At 43.2% G+C, this 12,938-nt stretch overlaps 1 protein-coding gene and 1 pseudogene across 2 annotated transcripts in view; both read right to left on the bottom strand.

Moving 5' to 3' along the window:
* The window catches only part of Il1rn (interleukin 1 receptor antagonist), a 225,199-nt gene that overhangs the window by 91,198 nt on the left and 121,063 nt on the right, over positions 1-12,938 (bottom strand). The gene's annotated exons all lie outside the window — the stretch shown is intronic.
* LOC127207554 (POU domain, class 5, transcription factor 1-like) lies at positions 4,680-5,751 on the bottom strand (annotated as a pseudogene).

Genomic DNA, 12,938 nt, shown 5'->3' with positions numbered 1-12,938 from the left:
GAAGTAGGCATGGTCTCATTGGAGGAGGTGTGGTCTTGTTGGAGGAAGTGTCACTGGTATGTCACTGGGAGTGGGCTCTGAGGTTTCAAAAGCCCGAACCAGCCCCAGAATCCTTTTCTCTGCCTATGGATCAGGATGCAAAACCCTCAGCCACTTCTCCAGCACCACGGTTGCCTGTGTGCCACCGTTCTCCCAGCCATGATGATTGGTAATGGGTTACCTCCTGAAACTGTAAGCAAGCCCCCAATTAAATGCTTTATCTTGTAAGAGTTGCCGTGATCATGGTGTCTCTTCACAGCAACAGAACAGTGACTGAGATAGAGGGTTACTTAAGCTAAAAGCCACAGGAATTGCAATTGTCTGAGATCCTGAATACAAACATAAGCAAGATAAGTTTACTTCCTTCAGACCTCACATATGTGAAACGGTACATTAGGACTTATAATGCTGAAAACCCACTGCTGAGTTAAAAGTTCTTGGTCCCGTGAAGTATATTCCAAAACATGTCCTGAAATTCTCTCCTGTAACATCAACCACTGTTTTTTCCATTTGAAGTATTCCTTGGATTCTACCTTACATCTCACAGTGTACCTCTGAGAACTGTCATTTTTTATGTGATGAGCTTCAAGGAGGTATTATATGACAGCTTGCTATCTTAGTCACATCGCTTAGCTCTTCCTGTTCCCTAGGACATCTGGGGAAGGATGGTTGCAGGCCCTGCTTGGCTCTCACCCATGCACAAACGTGTGTGTGTGTGTGTGTGTGTGTGTATGTGTGTGTGTGTGTGTGTGTGTGTGTGAGAGAGAGAGAGAGAGAGAGAGAGAGAGAGAGAGAGAGACAGACAGACAGACAGACAGACAGACAGACAGGCAGAGACAGAGAGACAGAGAGAGAGAGACAGAGAGAGAGAGACAGAGACAGACACACACACACACACACACACACACACACACACACACACACACAGACAGAGAGAGAGAGAGAGAGAGAGAGAGAGAGAGAGGGAGGGAGAGAGAGAGAGCTGTTCTATGGCTAACGTTTGACCAGTGTACATGGTAGTGGGTCAGGGAGAGTTACTCTCTTCCACCCGTCACCAACACCGTTCTGTGATGTGCTCTTTGCTGTTCCTCAGAAGGTCTCAGGGGGAGTAAGAGAATCACAAACACTGAACTCAAGAATGCCTCCCTGCAGTGATCTCTCTCATTTTCCTTCTTCAATTCCCCAGCTCCAACTCTTGTCCTCTGGAGTCACTTTTCACTGCCATACATGCATACCTTTATCTCTGGATCTGCATAGAAAAACAGATTCTGCCAAAGTCAGCATCTCTCTTCTCTACTGTCCTCACCTGTAATGGATTTCTTCCCTCTGTTTCTGTTAATGCCTTTACATGTGACTCTGACATGTACATCACTGCATAGCCCAGCTGTTACATCTTTTTTGCTTTGTTTTTTTGAGACAGGGTTTCTCTGTTTTAGCTCCGACTGTCCTGGAACTTGCTTGGTAGATCAGGCTGGTCTCAAACTTACAGAGATCTGCCTGCCTCTGCTTCTTGAGTGCTGGGATTAAAGGCGTGCGCCAGTGCCACCCAGCCTGTTATGTCTTCTTCTTAACACCCTAAATTCTTTTTTTCTTTCTCAAATCATCCTTGTGGCTTCGGAAAGCTTTGGGCATGACAGGATGTCCACTCAGGAAAAGGTGGGTGCAGACAGAACAGAATGAATGTTTCTGGAGGCCCCACAAGTAGTGTTCACTGCGTACCTCTCAGAGTGTTCTGGGTACAGTCTGAGAATTTCTCCTTTGTTGTTGTTGTTTTTGTTATTGTTTTATCTATCTATCTATCTATCTATCTATCTATCTATCTATCTATCTATCTATCTATCTATCTAATCACTTTATAGCCTGATCCCAGCCTCCTCCCTCCTCTCCTCCATATTTACCCCTACATTTCTTGTAGGCAAGACACATTTTTGGTCGAGAGTCTTATCGGTGGGTTGATGTTCCCCTCCGTCTGCTGGTGGTCCCACCTGGCTACAGAGGCTGGCGAGTCCAGGCTCCTTAACTCTTGCTTCTTGGAGTCTCAACTAGGGTCATCCCCTTAGACCCCTGGAGCCTCCCCTGTCCCAGAGACGACCCCCAACACCAATATTTGTTCTCTCTCCCAGTCCTTACCCTCAGTGTCCTTCCTCAAGTCTCCACCCACTTGATTCCCACTCCCATTACCCCTGCCCCCCTCACCCTCCATCTCCCATCCAGTTCTTTCTCTCTATCTACTTTTGATGTCTATTGTATTTTCTGTTCTCAGTGAGATTCAAGCATCTTCCCTTGAGGACTCCTTGGTTTCTTTGGGTCTATGGATTGTTTCATGGTTATCCTATACTGTATAGCTAATATCTACTTATAAGTGAGTACATACCATGCATGTCTTCCTGTGTCTGGGGTTACCTCACTCAGGATGATCTTTTCCAGTTCTATCCAGTTGCCTGAAAATGTCATGAATTTTTTGTTTTTAATAGCTAAGTAATATTCCATTTCATGAATGCACCACATTTTCTTTATCCATTCTTCAGTTGAGGGGCATCTATTTTTTTCTAGTTTTGGCTATTACAAATCAATCTTCAATGAAGTATAGTTGAGTAAGTGTCCTTGTGGTCTGGGGGAGCATCTTCTGCGTATATGCCCAGGACTGGTATAGCTAGGTCTCGAGGTAGATCTAGTCTCAATTTACTGAGAAACTTCCAGATTGATTTTCACAGTGGTTGTATAAGTGTACACTCCCACCAGCAATATAGGAGTGTTCACCTTGCTCCACATCCTCGTCAGCATGTCCTGTCATTTGAATGTTTGATCTTAGCCATTCTGACAGGTGTAAGATGGAATCTGAGTCATTTTGGTGAGTCATTTCCCTGATGACTAAGGATGCTGAATATTTCTGTAGGTGCTTCTCAGGCATTCGATATTCCTCTGTTGAGAATTCTCTGTTTAGCTCTGGGTTATTTGCTTTGTTGATGTTTAATTTCTTGGGTTCCTTATATTTTGGATATTAGCCCTCTGATAGATGTAGGGTTGAGGAAGACCTTTTCCCACTCTGTAGACTGCTGTTTTGTCCTATTGACAGTGTCCTTTGCCTTACAGAAACTTTTGAGTTTCATGAGGTCCCATTTATTAATTGTTGATCTTAGAGTGTGAGATATTGGTGTTCTGTTCAGAAAGTTGTCTCCTGTACCAACATGTTCCAGGATCTTCTCCACTTTCTCTTCTATCAGATTTAGTGCATATGGTTTTATGTTGGGGTTCTTGATGCACTTGGACTTGAATTTTGTACGAGGTGACAAGTATAGATCTACCTTGTCTGTTTTTATGCCATGTGGCACAACATGTGGTTTTTTAAAATTACTATTGCTTTGTAATACTGTTTGAAATCAGGGATGGTGATACCTCCAGAAGTTCTTTTATTGTTCAGGATTGTTTTAGCCATTCTGGGTTTTTTATTTTTCTATATAAAGTTGAGAATTGCCTTTTCCAGGTATGTGAGAAATTGTGTTGGAATATTGATGGGAATTGCATTGAATCTTGATTTTGCTAAAATGGCCATTTTAACTATGTTAATCCTACCAACCCATGAGCCTCAGGCATCTTTCTATCTTCTGATGTCATCTTCAGAGGTTTGAAGTTTTTGTCAAACTGGTCTTTCACTTGCTTGGTTAGAGTCACACCAAGATATTATTTTATTTGTGGCTATTGTGAAGGGTATTGTTTCCCCAATTTATTTCTCAGCCCATTTGTTGTTAGTATACAGGAGGGCTACTGGTATTTTTAAAAGTTAATCTTGAATCCAGCCACCTTTCAGAAGGTGTTTATCAGCTGTAGAGCTGTTCAGTTTCCATGAGTTTGTAGGCTTTCTCCTGTTTCTGTTGTTGTTGAAGTCCAGCTTTAATCCATGGTGGTCTGATAGAATACATGGAGTAATTTCAATATTCTTGTATCTGTTGAGCTTTGCTTTGTGGCCGACTATAGGGTCAGTTTTGGAGAAAGTTCCATGAGGTGCTTTTGTGTTCAGGTGAAATGTTCTGTAGATGGCCATTAAGTCCATTTGATTCATAATGTCAGTAAGTTTCATTGTTTCTCTGTTTAGTTTTTGTCTCAATGATCTGTTCAGTGGAAAGAGTGGGGTGTTGAAATCTCCCACTATTAATGTGTGGGGTTCAATGTGTGATTTAAACTTCGCTAATATTTCTTTTATAAATGTGGGTGCCCTTGTGTTTGGGGCATAGATGTTTAGAATTGAGGCATCATATCTGTGGATTTCCTTTGACGAGTATCACGTGTCCTTCTCTATCTCTTTTGATTAATTTTGGTTAGAAGTATGTTCTATTAGATATTAGAATAGCTACTCCAGCTTGCTTCTTGGGCCTGTTTGCTAAGGTGTGTTTCTTGTAAGCAGCAGAGTGATGGATCCTATTTTTTTTTAAATTTAAATGTATTTTTATTTAAGAACAAAATGATGATTGACTCACCATCAACAGCATCATTGAGCTTTATCTTCCCCACACTCCCTTTGTACTTTCAATCCCTCCTCAGTAAATGAACTTAATCCCAAAGCTATGGTGGCTGCCAAGTTCTCTTTCTCTACGTCCTTTCCCTTGCCTAGGCTTACCTCATACCCAGGCAAGGATGACACCTCAATTTGAATGCATGGGAGAGCCTAGAGCAGTGACAGGAACAGAGGGAAAGGCTTCTCCCTCAGGACTGAAGAGTAAAGTATGATGAAATGGGGCCTCCCATAGCCTGAGGCACCAAAATGGGGCCCCGGGGGCAGAGGAAAGGATACAGGCCCTCCCGGGAAAGGAGACCGACCCTGCAGCCTCGTACTCTTCTTGTTGGAAATAGTTGATACTTGGTTGTTTGCCCTTCTGGCACTGGTTACAGAACCACACTTGGACCACGTCTTTCTCCAGCTCAAGCTGTTTGGCGATGGCGCTGATCTGCTGCAGGGTGGGCTTTGGGCATTGCAGAGACATGTTCTCCGGGCTCCCCCTCAAGTGGTTCTCAAAGCTCGTCTGCTTCCTCTTGTGGGCCTGCACCAGGGTCTCCGCGTCTCCGCTTTGCATATCTCCTGAAGGTTCTCGGTGCTGTCGGCTTCCTCCCGCACTTCTCCAGCAGGGGCGGCAGCTTACACATGTTCTAGAAGTGGAGCTGTAGGGCTTCAAAGCGGCAAATGGTCATCTGACTGAACACCTTTCCAAAGAGAAAGCCCAGGGTGAGCCCCATGTCAGCCTGGGTGTACCCCAAGGCGATTCTCTTCGGCTTCAGCAACTTGGCAAATTGTTCTAGTTCCTTCTGCAAGGCTTTCTAGTCCTGGGACTCCTCGGGGCTTGGTTCCACCTTCTCCAACTTCATGGCACTGGGTAGACAGTACCGGGCCCAGGGGAGACCCACTCTGAGTTGCTTTCCACATCTGTTCTGGCTTGGCCCTCAGATTGCAAAGTCTCCATGCCAACTTGGGGCACTAGACACAGTCCAACCTGAGGTCCACAGTATGCCATCCCTCCACAGAACTCATATGGCCGGGGACACCCGGTCATCCCCAACACCTCTGAGCCAGGTGGAACACCTAGCCTGATTCCGGGCCCACCTGAAAGCCATTGGAAGCTTAGCCAGGTTCAAGGGTCCAGCCCAGCCCAGCACTCCTGACCCATCATCCCCACCTGCTGGGGTCGAGAAGACAAAGTCTGAAGGCAGGTGTCCAGCCATGGGGAAGGTGGGCACCCCAAGCAGGGGCCCTGAGGGAAGGAGGGATCACCTAGGGGCTTGTATCTTGTTTTCCTATCCATTCTGTAGCCTGTGTCCTTTTATTGGGGAACCGAGTCCATTGACATTGATAAATATTAATGACCAGTGGTTGTTAATTCCTGTTAATTTGATGTCGGAGATGTTAGTATGTGTTTTTTTGTGTGCTTACCTTCTTCTGTTTTTGCTGGTGTGCAATTATTTATTTCCTGTGTTTTCTTGGGTATAGTTAACCTCCTTGGGATTTTTCCTTCTAGTATTTTCTGTAGGGATGGCTTTGTGGATAGATATTGTATAAATTTGGTTTTGTCCATCATGATGGTTGGATCTGAACCTAGGGGCGTCTGCTCAACCTACTGCACCAACCAACGATAACACATGCAGTAAACATTGAACCCCTATTCAGATCTAGCCAAGGGACAGGACATTATCCACAGCTGCGTGAGAGTGGGGACTGACTCTGACATGAATTCTGGTGCCCTATATTTGACCACTTCTCCTTGGTGAGGAGGCCTGGTGGCACGCAGAGAAAGGATAAGCAGGCTATCAGGATGAGACTTGATAGGCTGTGACCATATGGTGGGGAAAGAAGTCACCTTCTGTCACAGACCTAGGGGAGGGGAAAAGGGTGAAAGAGGGAGGGAGGAATTGGAAGATAAAAGTGAGGGGATAACAATTGAGATGTTACCTGAATAAATTAATACAATTATAAAAAATAGAAAAAAATTTCAAATTTGTCTTGGAATATCTTTTTTTTTTTTTTAATCTATATTGATTGAGAGTTTTGCTGGGTATAGTAATCTAGGTTTGTGTCTGTGATCTCTTAGGGGTTGTGAGACATCTTTCCAGGCCCTTCTGACTTTTCAAATCTCTGCTGAGAAGTTGGGTGTAATTCTGATAGGTCTGCCTTTGTATGTTACTTGGCCTTTTCCTGTTGCAGCTTTTAGTATTCTATCTTTGTTCTGTATATTTAATGTTTTATTATATGATGGGAGGGTCCAATCTAAGTGGTGTTCTGAAAGCTTCTTGTGTGTTTATAGGCATTTCTTTCTTCGGGTTGTGGAAGATTTCTTTTGTGACTTGGTTGAAAATAATTTCTGGTTCTTTGAGCTGTGACTGTTCACCTTCTTCTATCTCTAATTTTCCTAACTTGGGTCTTTTCATAGTATCCCAGATTTCCTGAATGTTTTGTATCAGGGATTTTTAGATTTAGTATTTTCTTTGCCTGAGGTATGAGTTTCTTCTATTATATTGTCTGTGCCTGAGGTTCTCTCTTCTATTTCTTGTAATCTGTTGCTTGCATCTGTTGTTCCTGTTCTGTTCCCTAGGTTTTCCATATCCTGTATTCCCCTAGTTTGTGCTTTCTTTATTGCTACTTCCATTTTCATGTCTTGAACAGTGCATTCCATCTTCTTCATCTGTTTAGTTGTATTTTCTTGTATTTCTTTAAGGGATTTGTTAATTTCCTCTTAAAAGGTCACTATCATCTTTGTAAGATTGGGCTTGGGATCGTTCTTTTGTGTTTTAATTGTATTAAGTATCCAGGGCTGCTTGCAGTAGGATTGTTGTGCTCTGATCCGACTTGGTTCTTGTTGATTGTGTTCTTATACTGTTCTTTAGCCATCTGGTTGTCTCCATGTTCCTGTTTGATGCTGGAGTATCTGGCCTGGTGACTTAGGGTAGAGTGCGTGACAATGGAGATTGAGGACAGCATGCATCTCAGGGCAGTTGAAAATTTTCCAAGACTACTGGCGGGGCAGGGGGCTTATAAGGGGGGTGTCTAATCTGGATGAAGTTGGTGTAACCAGTCTGGTGACCATGGATGGAGAACTCTACATTGGAGGTTGAGAACAGTGGGGGTTTCTACTTTGCTGTCCACAACATATCTTTAGGTACATACACAACATTTGAGAGACATAGGAGGAAGAGTCCAAAGACTTCATTGAGACAATATTTTTCTATGACAGAGCCAGGATTAAGATGTCTCCAAGGATGACCAAGAAGTGGTTCTCACAACAATGAAGGCCAACACACAGTAGGGCAGGCTACAGAGATTCTGAGTTCTGTAAGCACAGGGGTGCATAGAAAGAATGGCCAGTGGTATTGAAAAACACAATGTAGTTCTGGATTGTGCTTATAAACAGTCACTTCCCAGAAGGCCCATTGGTATTGGGCATGAGTGGGAGAGAGACAACCCATCCTTCCTGAATTCTGAGGGTGGTGCCATGGTGAAAAAAAAGGAAGCAACACCAGACTCAGAAGGGGTCTAGATATTCTATTTACTCAAGGATATGGGTTTTTGCATGGTCTATATCTGAAAGCAATTCCATAAAACCATGCCCTAAGGTTTTCTGGAGAAAGACAAATTCCTTGCATATCTGTAGCCTGTAGAGAATCAGTGTATGTGCACTGTTCAAAAAGGGAAAAAAACAGATGGATAAAGGATACATCATGGTGCTATGTCTTCTGTTCCAATTGCCGAATCACAAGTCTTTATGAGTTTTTCCTGAAGTCTATGAAATATTATAATACTGCAAAAGGTGTTTATGCTATTTTGCCTTTGTAAGCTGAAGGCATAGTGACAATATTCAAGCCTAGGACTGATGAATGGTGGGCTATCCAAGGGTTTCTAGAAAGGACTTTCACCCTCATAATTCATTTTCCCCTCTGATTTTCTTCTTTGCAGCAACCTGAATGCAAATCCTTTCCCTAGACTCAAGTTCCTCCTATCTATTCTTTCCTCCCATGTGTTTGTGGTAGCGTCTATATCTATCTTTTCCTTTCCTCAGATCTGATTTACTTTATTATTCTGAAAATATAATTTTAAAGTCTCAACCACAAAAACATTCAACCTGTAATCTGTCCTGCCTGCAAGATGTGCTGAGACAACGGTGGTGCAGAACTTGTGGGAGTGGCCAACCAGTGACTGGCCCAGCTGGAGGCCTACATCATGAGAGTGAGTCCACACTTGATACTTCCTGGATAGCCAAGGACCAGAGGCAGGATATCCCAGAGACCCAGGATAGGACCAAACACGACTCTGACTCTCTCTCTCTCTCTCTCTCTCTCTCTCTCTCTCTGTATGTGTGCATGTATTACATTTTCTTTGTCCACTCCTATGTGGATGGACACCTAGGCTTGTTCCTCCACTTAGCTGTTGTGAATATTGTTGCAATAAATACCAACGTGCATGCATGTATGATATGTTAACTTGGAGTCCTTCTGGTAAATACCCAGGAGAGGCAGAATTGGGTTACATGGTAGATTTACTTTTAATTTTTTGAAGACCCTACATGCTGATTTCCATAGTGGCTGGAGTAGCTTACACTTCTATCAGGCAGTGCATAGGGTCTTCCTTTTCACATCCTCCTCATGACTTGTTGCCATTTGCTTGTGTGATGACTGCCAGTACCTTGCTCAGGTAACCATGTGTTAGTTATCTTCTTAGAAAATGTTCAAGCACCAAGGACACGGCAAGAATCTCAGTTTTCAAAAACTCACAACCTCTACTAAAGCAAATTTCTTTATACTCTATTCATTCATTTAGACTTTAAAAAATGTCAGGCCAGGGCGGGTAAAAGTGCTTGCTGTCAAGTCTGAGGATCTGAGTTAGATCCCCAACACCCACATGGTGGAAAGGGAAAACCAACTCCTTCAAGTTGCCCTCTGACTTCGACACATACACACATATGCATGGAATGTGTGCACGTACACACGTATACACACACACGCACACACAGGCACACACACACAGAGGCACACACAGAGGTACACTGACACACAGGCCTATATACCCACACAATGTAATGACTCTTTAAAGTAGTGTCAACTGTTATTAAAAACAAATTCACTAAATAAATCCAAATTGCATGCCCACAATCACTAACCTTTCTTTCTCTCAACTTGGTGGTATCCACTATTATGTGTTGATATTATTCTGGTCTATTTGATATGAGAATATGCAGTGCTCTTCTCCATGTGCCGTTGTATGTCTGTAAGTGTGTGTGTGTTACTTAGCCACATATATTTCTCTAATCGGTGTTATAGGCTATGTGTACGTTTCCAAGCAGCCATATGTTTGAATAGAAGTCTATTCTGGTATGAATAGCTTTAGTTCATCCTCCACAGCTGCTGCAGGGTCTCCAACACACTTGTTTCACTGTCAGTTGCTTAGCCATTCCTTCAGAGTTGCACAGGTAGGCTGTCTCAGAAACAGCACGGCAATGGGTATTCTCCTGAAGACCTACCTCCTTGCATATACGAGCAAGAATTCCTTTAGACCAGAAGGGTGAATTGAGGGATGATGGAGCAGGTGCAGTCTTTATTTTCAAGACAACTCTCTGCTTTAGATATGGCTTTTCCTATTTAAATATCTCCGAGGTGTCTTCTCCTTGCTCAGTACTTGCTTTTAGATTATGAGTTTGGCTAGCTCAGTACAAAAAAATACATATATATCTATACCTACATACAGCTCATTGTTATTGTAATTTGCTCATCATTTATTAATAAGCCACTTTCTACTCCTCACACTCTAGCCTGACATCTATGTCTGATTGTTTTTTCAATCAAACCTCTTTTGGAGCATCCTTGAAAGCTCTTTTGTCTGTTGCCTAAGCCAGAGGACACTGGCATTTCACTTCAGACAGTGTTAGATTCAGCTCCACTCTCCTCACGCCTTCCACTCATATAACAGATGTTCTGCTAAAGTCCTGCCTTGGTTTTCCGGGCCTTCCCAGGTGTCTGTTCCTAATCCTGCTTGCCAGCTCCTCCTCATGTGACTTCTAAAGGTCGAGGCTGCTCTGGAGTTACCCTGACTCCTCTCTCTTGCATATTATTTTACTAGGTGGTACTATCTGTTCCCATATTATATTTTAGGTGTAAGATAACAAACTATCTTTGGCCCAGAACCCTCTCCTAGAGTGCAGATTTGGACTGTGTTGACTCGTGCTGTCTCACAGCTTATAAACAGATCTGTGGCAAGCAGAACCTTTAATGTTCCCCACAACCTGCGTATCCCCACACCCAGTTTCCTTCTCAGTTTCTCAAGACAGAAACCAAAGTGTCATCATTGATCCCTCCCTTTCCTAAAGCCCAGCACTCCATTGGAAAGCTCCTTTTCACAGATTACCTCTGTTTCACTCCACCCATTCTTGAGCAAGATCTCTGCCACTCACCACTAAATGCTAGGTGAACACCACAGCTCAACTGGACGGTGATCTCAGTCCTAATTACACCCATTAAATACATCCTCTACATGGCTCCCAGTATTTGGGCTCCCCCAATCTTTCCATTTACGTGAACTTTGCAGGCTCGCGTACATAACCAGGCACAACCTTCTTACTCCAGGAATCTCTTTCTTTGACAGTTAGGACAATCTTTTAATTCCTTTAACATGCCAAATGCTTTATACCCTCAAGGCTTTTACCTGCACGATGCTCTTTCACATGCCTACACCTGGATTGTTTGCTTATATTGTGCTGCCTCCTAGAGTCATCTTCTAACCAGTGTGCCATAAGTTCTCTTCTTCCATCTCCTGCATTTTCTTTCCACAGGTTGTCTGTATTTGTTTGCTTTTGTCTTCTCTTACTTTCCCCATTACTCTATGAAGTGCTTGGTCACTGGAATGTTTGCCAATTTAACCACTATATTCCCAGTCCCTAGCATAGTGTCTGTTATATTCTTTTTAAAAAGTATTTAAGTATTTATTATGTATACAGTATTATGCTGTTGGTCAGAGTGTTTCAAGGGAAGAAGGTAATAGAAATGCCCCAAATAGGAAGCTGGGAGTGAAATGGCAGAACCATGTTGCAGACTCTACCAAACCAGCTGCTTGGAAATGTTCCTTTCTGAACACGGGCATTTCCTGCAGTCAGATAAGACATGTGTTTCTGGGGCCGAACAATGAAGTCCTAGTAAAAGTGGCTCCTTCCAGCAAGCCTCACATTGCAGGTCACCAGGGGCCAACCCAGCATCTGATGATACACTCAAATCCCCTTTTCAAGAGTCCGGAGAGTTCTCTGACCTCTGGTTCCCAGCCCTTTCTTCAAACCCTATTGCCTGGGAATGCGAAGGATTTGATGGAAGGCAGTTGTGCCGTTCTCACTGTGTGTGGAGTATGGAAGTCATCTATCAACCTTTAAAATATGATGCTGACCCTATCACATGTGAGGATTCCGCTGTGCCTTTTCACTGACCTAATCTCCAGACTTCTCTGGTTTTTAAAAAACACCATGGATGCTGTTTTCAGTGGAGACTGGTTGGTTTTGGCATAATTTGGGTAAAAAAAAAAATCCAATCCAAAATCTTCGGTTTGGCTCCAAGCAAGAGTCACTGGAGTCAAATAAGCTAAGAGAAACAAACACTGCTTTATAAAAATAACTCCAACAAGGGAATTTTCCAGGAGTATGCAGGCTAGCTATGCGACTTGAATTGGCAATCTCTGAGCCCAAATGTCTGTCTCAATATGCAAGGTGAATGGTGATTAAGGGAGATACTCGGCGTCAACTTCTTTCTGGCCTTCACACGCACACAAACACACACACACACACACACACACACACACACACACACTGACAGAGAGAGACGAGTTCATGTGAGTCTTCTTTACAAACTATAACTCCTTATATATGCAAAATAACAAGGGTATTTTATTCCAATCACTGTATTCAGTAGAGCAAAGGCTCACTCCTTGGGAGCCAGCAGTAATGAAGTCCCTTTGGATGAAAACGTGGTAAGAAGTTCTGCATCTGATCCAGCGGTCATGGAGAGGGAAAACAGCTCAGCTTTCTTTCAGTCTTCCATTTTACTGGGGAGTCTGTGGCTGCTTCTTGTCAGAATCTGAGAGACCATGAGAGGGTGGCACAGAGCAATGTGCCTGGAAAGGCAGAAGTGTGAACACAGATGATCGCTGTTTATATTTCTTAGCTTATATATTACTAGGAAGTATGTAGCTAGAGGGCTCTTTGTTACTTTTGTGATTTAACTATATGACCATGGGAAGCTGCCTGTTATACCACTGTGATTTCCCTCCACAGCCCACACTAGCCATTAGATCACTGCGGGAATATATTGGAGGTCATCAATTTGCCATGAGTTTTTTCACTCAGTTACAGATTCCTTCTTCCGATTCTAGGTTGAGGCTTTACTATGCA

The sequence above is a fragment of the Acomys russatus genome, chromosome 24 (assembly GCF_903995435.1).
Source record: "Acomys russatus chromosome 24, mAcoRus1.1, whole genome shotgun sequence".
NCBI lineage: Eukaryota > Metazoa > Chordata > Mammalia > Rodentia > Muridae > Acomys > Acomys russatus.
This window is presented reverse-complemented; position numbering and strand designations above follow the sequence as displayed.